Genomic DNA, 11,227 nt, shown 5'->3' with positions numbered 1-11,227 from the left:
CCAACAACTCGTCGAGTTCCTCCCGAGTTCATTCCACTAAATCCCGAGTCAACTCGCCGAGTCACCTTAGTGACTCGTCGAGTTCATCAAATGTCCAGAAAGCCTAAAGTCCATTCAGACCAAAACTCTAATCCTTCACTGCACTCAATCAGAAACTCAAAAAATGGGCAAACCCTACCCCCACTCGTCCAGTCAACTAAGGGACTCGACGAGTTCCTTCAGTCACTTTTATGTTCATCCCTTTTCAGTGGGATCTAAGGTCCCAAACTTCATATCCAACCTCCCCTAGTGGTGATACCACGTAAAGTTGCAAAGTTTACATGCATGTAAGGTCCTCCAAGGTTATAACATCAAAACTAAGCTTCCTACAATGTTTTAGTGCATGGAAAGGGTAATAAGCTGGATAAAGTGAGAAACTTTATGTCATTAGGGACCTAGAGAGGTCCAGATCTGGAACCATATCCTTCTAATAAGTCCAGATCCGAGTATGACCCTATTTTGCACCCAAAAGTGACCATATCCTTCCATGAAATGAGACCTAAGCAAATAAAGATCAAGGTGGTAACTTTTTACCTCTAAATGGATGCTCACAACCAGTAGATGCTAGATCCCAAGCCTTCTCCTCTCTTCAAGCTCCTCAACCTTCAAGTTTCCTTCTGAAAAGCACAAGTTTTACTCTCTAAGACTCACACACACTCAAGGAAGCTCAAATATGCGGCTAGGGTTTCTTTCTGGGCTGTAAAGACAATGAGGGAGACTACAAATGAGCCATAAATCCTTTAAATAGGGTACAAACCCCTGAAAAATAGGGTTTCTCTCTACATAGCCTACTCATCGAGTCGGGACCTTCCAACTCGTCGAGTAGGATTTAAATCCCGCGTCCTCCTAATAGTCTCTACTCGATGAGTTGGAGCTTTCCAACTCGCCGAGTCCATGTACAAAACCCTAAAAATTAAATAAATTAAATAATACATGGAATAGGCATTACAAATCTCCCCCACTTTAACTAGACTTCGTCCTCGAAGTCTGTTGGCCCAAATAAATCCGGGTAGTGGTCTCGCATCTTGTCCTCCGGCTCCCATGTCCATTAGGAGCCCATGCGATACTGCCATCGCACCTTTACCAGCTTCACTTCCTTGTTCTGAAGAACCTTGGTCTTCTTATCTAAGATCACAACAGGCCTCTCAATGTAGTTCAAACTCTCATCCACCTGAATGTCGTCTAGAGAAACGACTGCGGCCTCGTCGGTGACACACTTCCAAAGCTGTGACACATGAAAGGTGTTGTGAATCTCGCTGAACTCATCCGGCAGATCCAAACGATAGGCCACCTTGCCTACTCGGGCTGAAATCCTGAATGGGCCAATATATCGTGGCGCTAGCTTGCCCCTCTTCCGAAACCTGATGACTCCCTTCCATGGCGACACCTTTAGTAACACAAAGTCCCCCACCCAGAACTTGAGATTCGATCGCCGCCGGTTAGCATAGTTCTTCTGACGGCTTTGTGTGACTCGTAGCCTGTTACACACCTGTTGAATCAGCTCGGTCGTCTTGAGCACCACCTCGGTGCTCCCCATGACCCGGTGCCCTACCCTGCCCCAACAAACAGGGGTCCTACACCTCCGACCATACAACGTCTCAAACGGGGGTCGATCAATACTGGCGTGGTAACTGTTGTTGTATGAAAACTCTTCCAAAGGGAGGTAAGTATCCCAACTCCCTCCAAAATCCAACACGCATGCGCGAAGCATATCCCTCAGTGTCTGGATCATCCTCTCACTCTGGCCATCTGTCTGGGGGTGGTACGCCGTGCTAAAATGCAACTGAGTGCCCATGTCCTCGTGGAACTTCTTCCAGAACCTAGATGTAAATCGAGCATCTCTGTCAGAGACTACCGACACTGGCACCCCATGTCTAGCCACCACCTCCTGTACATAAATATCTGCCAGCTTCTCCGCGGATATACTCTCAGAGATCAGAATAAAGTGGGCACTCTTTGTAAACCTGTCCACGATCACCCATATGGCGTCCACACCCCTCGCTGTCCTCGGTAACTTCGTGATGAAGTTCATAGTGATATCTTCCCACTTCCACATGGGAATGGGTAGTGCCTGAACCTTGCCATGAGGCCGCTGATGCTCGGCCTTGACCTTCCTGCAGGTCAAGCACCGCTCCACGAACCAAGCGATCTCCCGCTTCATGCATGGCCACCAGTAGCTTAGTGTCAGATCTCTATACATTTTTGTAGCTCCCGGATGTATAGAGAACTTGGACTTGTGTGCCTCCTCCAATATCTTCTGTCTCACTCCTCAAGTCACCGGTACCCACACCCTACCACACTGTGTCAGAAGACCTCGGCTATCCCGAACAAACAAGGGATACTGACCCCGAATCCGTTCTATCTTCTAGTTCTCCTTCTTCACACCCTCGACCTGAGCCTCTTTGATCATATCCAACAATGGAGATATCATCGTCTTCCTCAAATAAACGTTCCAAATCGGGGAACCCGCCGTCTTGCGGCTCAAAGCATCGGCCACCACGTTGGCCTTCCCGGGATGGTATAAGATCTCACAAGCATAGTTCTTTAGCACATCCAACCACCTTCTCTTCCGCATGTTGAGGTTCTGCTGATCCATTAAATACTTCAAACTCTTGTGATCAGTATAAATCGTGCATCATACTCCATACAAGTAGTGCCTCCAAATCTTGAGGGCAAACACCACTGCCCCTAATTCCAGGTCATGAGTGGGGTAATTCGCCTCATGAGGCTTCAACTGCCTCGAGGCGTAAGCTATCACATGCCCCCTCTGCATCAATATCGCGCCTAACCCTGAGATCGACACATCACAGTATACTAACAAATCATCTAACCCCTCAGGTAGTTCTAGAATCGGAGCCTCGAATAACCTCCGTCTTAGGGTCTCAAAAGCCAACTGTTGATCCGTGCTCCATCGAAATGTCACATTCTTCTTGGTCAAGCGGGTCAATGGCACAACAATCTTGGAGATATCCTAGATAAATCTCCAGTAATAGCCCGCTAATCCTAACAAGTTAAGGATCTCGGATGCGTTCTTCGGTACTTCCCACCGCATCACTGCCTCAACCTTGGCTGGGTCAACCGAAATGCCCTCCTGATTGATGATGTGCCCCAAAAACTGTACCTCTCGCAGCCAGAAATCACACTTGGAGAACTTGGCATAAAGTCTCTCCGCCCTCAGTGTCTCGAATACCTCCCTCAGATGCTGCTCACGCTGCTCCCTGGTCTTAGAATAGACCAGGATATCATCAATAAAAACGATCACCAACCGATCCAGCATCGGTCTACACACTCTGTTCATGAGATCCATGAATGCTGTTGGGGCATTGGTAAGCCCAAAAGGCATCACCACAAACTCATAGTGCCCATACTGAGTCCTGAAAGTTGTCTTTGGTATATCCTCCTCCCGAATCCTCATCTGTTGATACCCTGACCAAAGATCAATCTTGTAAAACCAAAACGCACCTTGTAGCAGATCAAACAAATCATCGATCCTCGGTAACGGATAACGGGTTTTCAGCGATAGCCTGTTCAACCCTCGATAATTAATGCACATCCTGTGCGATCCATCCTTCTTTTTCACGAAAAGGATCGGAGCTCTCAACGGGGAACTACTCGGACGGATAAACCCTTGGTCTAGCAGCTCCTAAAGCTGCATAGATAGCTCCTGCATCTCGGGCGGTGCTAGCCGGTACGGTGCCTTTGCTATAGGAGCAGGATCCGACAGTAACTCAATGCAAAACTCCACTTAAATCTCCGGAGGCACTCCCGGTAACTCCTCGGGAAAGACATCTGGAAACTCCTGTACAATCGGCACACTGCCCATATCTATCGTGGTCTCAACCCTCGTATCCGAGATATATGCCAGAAATCCCATACAACCCTGAGGTAGAAATCTCCTAGCTCTCGCAGCTGAACAAAGGGTTGGCCCCTGCGAGGCCCTCTCAACATGAATGATCAACTCTCCCCCACTTGGGGTTCGAACCCTCACCAACTGGTGCTCGCAATCGATCATGGCCCCGTTGGCCCCCAACTAGTCCATCCCGATAATCACCTTCAGCCCTCGCAACGGTATCGGAACTAGATCATCACGAAACCTCTCTCCAAGCACATTCAGGACACAGTCCCGGTACACACTCACAACACTCACAGTGCGGTCGTCTGCAATCTCAACCTCAAGCGGGGAACCCAAAGCCCACGACGCATCCCTAAACTTCTTGCTAAGTGCAAGAGATACGAACGATCGGGTAGCCCCCGAGTCGAATAGAACATGATCCGACATACCATTGACCAAAAAGGTACCTATACAAAATAACAATACAAACATAAGCAATGCAAATAAATATAGAGCAGGAGAATAAAATACATACCAGCCACCATGTCTGGAGCTGCCCGAGCCTCCTCGGTAGTCAGCTGAAATGCGCGGCTCGTCACCGCTGGAGCATCCGCCTTAGCAGGGCGCCCATCAGTAATCCTCATCGTGGCGGGTGCAGGCGCCTCCACTGCTCCTCCCCCTCTCTGCAACCTCGGACAATCGGTTGTTTTATGGCCAGTATGGTTGCAGTGGAAACAAATCAAGCCCTTCTTGGGGCAATCCTTGATCACGTGGCCCGACTGGCCGCATGCCTAGCATCCTGAGCCTGTCGTCCGACAAGCCCTACTGTGCGGTTTGTCGCACTTGGCATACGAGCCACGACCCTGCTGGCCTCTACTAGAAGTATATGAGGTTTTAGGCTTTTTAACCTGACCTACTGCTATATGTGCCTGCTCCGGCTTCCGCTTGGTGAAGAAGTCCAACTCCATTTTCCGTTCACGGGCCTTCTCTACCATCTCATTCAGCGTTTTGCACCCTGTAAAGCTTACAAACTCCCGGATATCATCCCTCAGCATGGAATGATACCTCGTCCGCCTCATATGCTCGTCCGTAGCATACTGGGGAATCAACAGTGCCCGTCCCCGAAACTTGTTGGTGATCTCTGCCACAATCTCGGTGGTCTGCTGAAGGTCATGAAACTCCCTCACAAGTTGTTGCACCTCAATAGTTGGTACAAACTCCAAGTCATACTGCCCAACAAACTCGGCCCATGTCATCTCTGCCACACCGGCTGCTCCCACCTGGCTAGTCACCTCTCCCCACCAGTCTCGGGCTCTGTCTCTCAGCATACATGAAGCAAAACCCACCTTCGCCGCATCAGGGTAAGAACATGTGTGATGGTCGTTCTCTATATCCGCCACCCAGCGTCGGCTAACGATGGGGTCCCTGACCCCGAAAAACTCTGGCGCTCCACACGCCTTGAACTCTCGGAATGAGGGAGTCCGGGCCCCGACCTGACCCGCAACAATCTCGACTCTGAATGCCCTGAGCCTCTCCTCCATGATCTCCATCATATCCTCCTTGACTGTCCCAAAGATAACATGGGTAGCGTCAAGGATGCCCCTCGTAACCTCGGCTGCGATGAGCTCGCGCAACCTCTCGTCGATGGGCTCGGTACCATCGCCCAACCCAGATCCAGATCCCGATCCTGATCCCCCAGCTCCATGTCGTGTCATCACCATACTGTACTGCAATACCATAATACATAGTGATCAGGATGTCTACAGAGGGGATCCTCCCACATGGGTCCTCCATGGAGCTTCCGGGTCTAACATTGGTTCAGGTACATGTCCTGTGCTTTCAGTAGTACGAGCCTAATACTACCTTCCACACTTACATGTACCTTACCCAAGGCTCTACCTGATAACTCTAATTAGTTCCAAAATAAATCATCTTCCACAGACTACCACATATCTCAAACCCTAGGCGACCCTAAGATTTGCTCTACTCACATCAATCATACCAATCATAACAGGTTGCCTTTATGCATGCAAATTATACAGAGAAAAGGATCAAATAGACTTTCGAATAATAGATTCTACCCTAGGACCACAACAAGACAAGGAACAGGAAATAAGGCCAAATCAATAATTCTAAGGCTATAAGCTCCTAACCGTATACAATTTTAAAAGCATAAACATAGCAACATCCATAATATTATCATAGCTCAAGCATCAGTATAACATGGCTAACATATTAGGGAACTACTTACTTCGCTCGGCCGATTACGCGCATAGCACTCTCCTCTTTTCCATTTTCTAAAAGTTTTAACTTTTATTTTTATTTTTGAAAACAATTTTTCCATTTCCTTGGTTTGAGTCCTGACACACCCGAGGGTGTGCCTAAATCCCTCAAACCAAGGCTCTAATACCAACTTGTAACGACCAAAAGTTTCAAATAATTTTTTTCATTTTTAATTAGCCAAACATTCCCATAAAATGTGAAGTAACATCAACCATTGTTTTCAAAATTCATAACATTAACATTTTATTCAAAAAATCAGAGTGTTCCATTAAACAATTGCCGGAGAGTGCACGCCGCGCCATCAAGCCATGCCCTTTCCCTTAGGCTCAGATGTACCTGAAACAAAGCAACAAACTGTAAACTAATGCTTACTGAGTTCCCAGGGCATACCCCACATAATCCACATAACACATAATTATATTAGCTATAAAAGCTACATATATCACAACAGCCATGCATATAAACATATAAGGATGCCGTGGGCTCGTCCCCAGGGTCTTACTCCGGGATGCCATGGGCTCCCCACATGGTCTTACACCTAAGTGTCATGGGCTCTCCCATGGTCTTTAATAGGAAAGCCATAGGCTCTCCACATGGTCTGACATCCGAGTGCCATGGGCTCTCCACATGGTCTTACATCCAGGTACCATGGGCTCTCTCATGGTCTTCCATACAAGCATACGACATATACCACTAGCATATCACATATTCCATAGCCAACCAGCATATCACATAACAAATAATGGGCCGTCCTTGGTGCCTTGGACCCATTGGTATGGTAATGAGACTCACCTCTCGAGTGCTGAACTGACAAGCTAAGATCAGGTATATCCCACGCACTGCTCCAACTCAACCGCCTATAATCGACATGCGATTAGCTTGTTACAATCCCAAAATACCATAAATATCGCCTAAGTCAACCCTAATCAACCCTGGTCAAAGTCAACTTTGATGGTCAAGGTCAACGGTCCTTGTTGACCTCAACTCGTCGAGTGCATCCAGCAACTCGTCAAGTTCCTCCCGAGTTCATTCCACTGAATCCCGAGTCATCTTGCCGAGTCACCTTAGTGACTCGTCGAGTTCATCAAATGTGCAGAAAGCCTAAAGTCCATTCAGACCAAAACCCTAATCCTTCATTGCACTCAATCAGAAACTCAAAAACGGGCAAACCCTACCCCGACTCGTCGAGTCAACTAAGGGACTCGACGAGTTCCTTGTGATAAGTCCAGACAGGGACGAAGCTTGTATAGGGCCTGGAGGGGATGTGGGCCCCCTGTTTTTTTTCATAATTAGTCCTTAACTATTAAATTATTTACATATTAGGCCTAAATCTATAAAATTTTACTTTGGCCCCCATATTCTTCATTTTTTATACATATTCAATTTTCTCCCCCCCCCCCCCCCAAATCAACACTCCAAGCTCCGTCACTGAGTCCAGATTCGAGTATGATCCTATTTTGCACCCAAAAGTGACCATATCCTTCCATGAAATAAGATCTAAGCAAATAGAGAGCAAGGTGGTAACTTTTTATCTCTAAATGGATGCTCACAACCAGTAGATGTTGGGTCCCAAGCCTTCTCCTCTCTTCAAGCTCCTCAACCTTCAAGTTTCCTTCTCAAAAGCAAAATTTTTACTCTCTATGACTCACACACGCTCAAGGAAGCTCAAATATGCGGCTAGGGTTTCTTTCTGGGTTGTAAAGACGATGAGGGAGGCTACAAATGAGCCATAAATCCTTTAAATAGGGTACAAACCCCTGAAAATTAGGGTTTTTTCCTATAGAGCCTACTCGTCGAGTCGGGGCCTTCCGACTTGTCGAGTAGGATTTAAATCCCGCGTCCTCCTAATAGTCTATACTCGACAAGTTGGAGCTCTCCAAGTCGCCGAGTCCATGCACAAAACCCTAAAAATTAAATAGACTAAATAATACCTAGAATAGGTATTACAGAGCCGGTAAATGTGATAGAGGAACAAAGTAGCTAGCGCTGTTGTGGTGTACTGTGGTGGCAGAGCTATAAAATACGAGAACTTGGATAGCTTGTCCGTAATGACCCAAATTGAATTTTTTCCGTTGGAATGTGGTAGCTGAGTGATGAAATCCATAGATATATCTTTCCACACTCTGTTCGGGATTAGAAGTGCTTGAAGAAGGCCATAGGGTTGTTGAGTATAGTATTTGGTTTGTTGACATACCGGAACCTCTTTGATGTATTTGTTGACTTCCCGTTTTAGATGTGGCCAAAAAAGAAGCATTTATCCGATGCATTGTTGCTACCTGAGTAACACCCAATGTAGAGGAGTGAAATTCTTGTAACAATGCTAGTCGGAGGGATTCAATTGTTGGGATAAATAAACGGTCCTTGAAGTATAGTAACCCATCGCTGAGTTGGTATTCGAGAAGTGTGGTAGGGTTAGTGGTCACCCTGTTGATCCAGGCTCGTCCTTCAGTGTTGTCGTGTAGTAATCACAGAGTTGTTGTAACCACGGAAATATGGGAAACGAGATGGCTAGCACAAGCGATTCTTCTTGTCTGCTTAGGGTATCGACCACCTTATTTTCGTTTCCTGGCTTGTAGAAGACTTCAAAATCGTACCCCAAAAGTTTTGCAGCCCGTTGTTCTGGGTCTGAATCACTTGAGTTAGGAGGTGTTTTAGGCTTTTTTGATCCTTGAAGACCCATAATCGTCGACCAAGGAGATATTGACGTCACTTCTTGACTGCTTCAGTAATGGCATACATGTTTGTTATAATTATATGCTATGATATTTGCATTCTAGATTAGGGCTAAGGATCTGCTTAGAATATCATGTTAGGAGAGATGCCTTAGTATGCATGTTGTTGAGCTTTAGAATTGCATGTTAGTATGAATTTCAGATGATTGGATATAATGGTTTGATTTGTGGGACTCATACTGATGTGAGCTAATTATTTCATGAATATGTTAAGTTGCATGCTGCAAAGATTAAATAATCTCAACGTTATGGATTTGACCCTATTGCGCAACTCTTGTCTGACTCCAACCGTTGTAAGGATGACTCTTTTACTCGAAGGATTATCTAAACTTTGATGCATGTGATTGTATTCATGAAGTAGTTAGCTAACGTTGGTGGGAGTTCTTCGGTAGCTGATGGCAGGGTGGGGATGAGAAACCTAGGAGAGACTAGGATGTGTTTTTTTACAGGTTCAGATGCATTTTTTAGCGAGTACTCGGAGTACCAGTTTGAGAAGGTGACTTAGAGGATCTGGGATGATTCTCGAGGAAAGTGTGGATAGGTGTGGAAGGTATATCGGGCCCATACTATTGAAAGCACAGGATCCATACTCGAATCGAGGAGAGTGACTGAGAATCTAGGAAGCTTGCGGAATGAGGATTCTTGGGTATGTTACGATCATTTGTATGATTCTTTTCATTTTGGTGACGAGCACGCATGGAGGAGGTACAGTTTCTGGTTCAGGCTCAGGTGCAGGTACTAAGCCGATGGATGAGCGGATGCGGGAGTTCATCTCGTTGCTGATCACCCGCGATATTTTAGAGCAGAACCCGATGATTTTTGGTGCGGTCAAGGAAGGTATCCTGGAGATTTTGGATGAGTGCTTGGGCGTTTTTCATTCTGAGAGTGTGGCAGTGATCACTGCCAAATTCAGGGAGAGAGCTTTGTTGGTTATGTAGTATGCAGCGGATGAGGAAATGAAGAATGTAAGGTATCATGACATGCTGAGGAATGACATTAGGAAGTTTGTGAGCATGTCATGATGCGAGACCTTGAATGATATGATTGCTAGAGCCCGGGAGCATGAGATTGATTTGGAGGACCTACGGAAGAGGAAGTTAGAGTAGACTCAGATTGCAGTGGCCTAGGCGAAGGGGCCCAAGACTCAGGATTCATGTTCAGGAGGCCATTAGGGTCGGGGCCGTTGTTCCAAGTATGAGGAGGACCTATGAGGGAGGATGTTGGGAGACAGGCCGAGGATGTTTCAGTTGTAGTGAGATGGATCATTTTAGTAGGGACTGCCCAGTGGGTCGGTTCTGATGTGCTTTCACTGCAACCAGGTGAGCCATAAGAAGGTCGAATGCCCGATGGTGAGGGGTGGAGCAATGAGTGCAGCTGCTCTAGTTACTTTGAGGATCACTGATGGTTGTGAGAGTAGGGCAGGAGCCCCAACAGCGAAGAGTCGAGCATTGCAGTGTCAGTCAGGGGAGACCAAAGTTTCATTAGAATCTTTTGCGGTTCTCTTTTATTGTCTGGATTTTATCATCGAGAATTGTTATATGCCCTTTTTGCATGCCAAGAGTTGTTAGTGGGTCGCATCTTGATGAGCGAAATTCATTTTGTTTGATTATTGATTCATCTTTTTCATGGGGGTCAATTCAGGGGTATCGCTTGGAAGATCTATGGACGAATTAGCAGGATTAGTTCACCAACGAAGTCGAAGTTCAAACGTGAAATCATTTGTTCCAGTAGGATCGGCAGTTGCCTATAGAAGGACCTTTGAGTCCAATCACTACCATTAATGGGGAATGAGAAATAACAAGAAGATGGTGGTGGCGGTCACATTAGTTTGTTTGGTCATTGGAAGTGCCAGGGGAATTTCGTAATCGAAAGGGTTAAAGATGGTTAGAATGAAGAGATCTTCAGAAAGTGAGAAGTTGGAGTAAAGATCCGCCAGTTCCGGACAAGGAATATAGTCGTTGCCACCTGTTGGATTAGGTGTCTAAGCCCATAACTATAATTGGTATGTACTTGATTTGATAGTAGTGTGGTCCTTTTGGGTTGCATTCACCATAACAACTTGACAGAATGACTTTTGGAGAAAGAGGTTAATTAATGCTTTATTAATATATGATAAGAATATTATATTAATTGGAAATCATATTATTTAATTAGTATTTAATCAGAAATTTATTTGGTATAAATTTTGGGATTAAAGGAACTGATTAAAAGAACGGGGACTGTTATTGCAAATCATTGATAGTTGCAATGTTTCGTTTATGGACTCCTTTATAAGGGAGTGGACGGAATCTATAGGAGGCCCTATAGAAAAAGAATTTTGTCCAAGGCTTCTAATGTAGAG

Source organism: Lactuca virosa, chromosome 1 (assembly GCF_052849685.1).
Source record: "Lactuca virosa cultivar CGN04683 chromosome 1, Lactuca_virosa_CGN04683_v6, whole genome shotgun sequence".
Taxonomy (NCBI): Eukaryota; Viridiplantae; Streptophyta; class Magnoliopsida; order Asterales; family Asteraceae; genus Lactuca; species Lactuca virosa.
The sequence above is the reverse complement of the archived record's forward strand: the minus strand, read 5'-3'. Positions refer to the sequence as shown.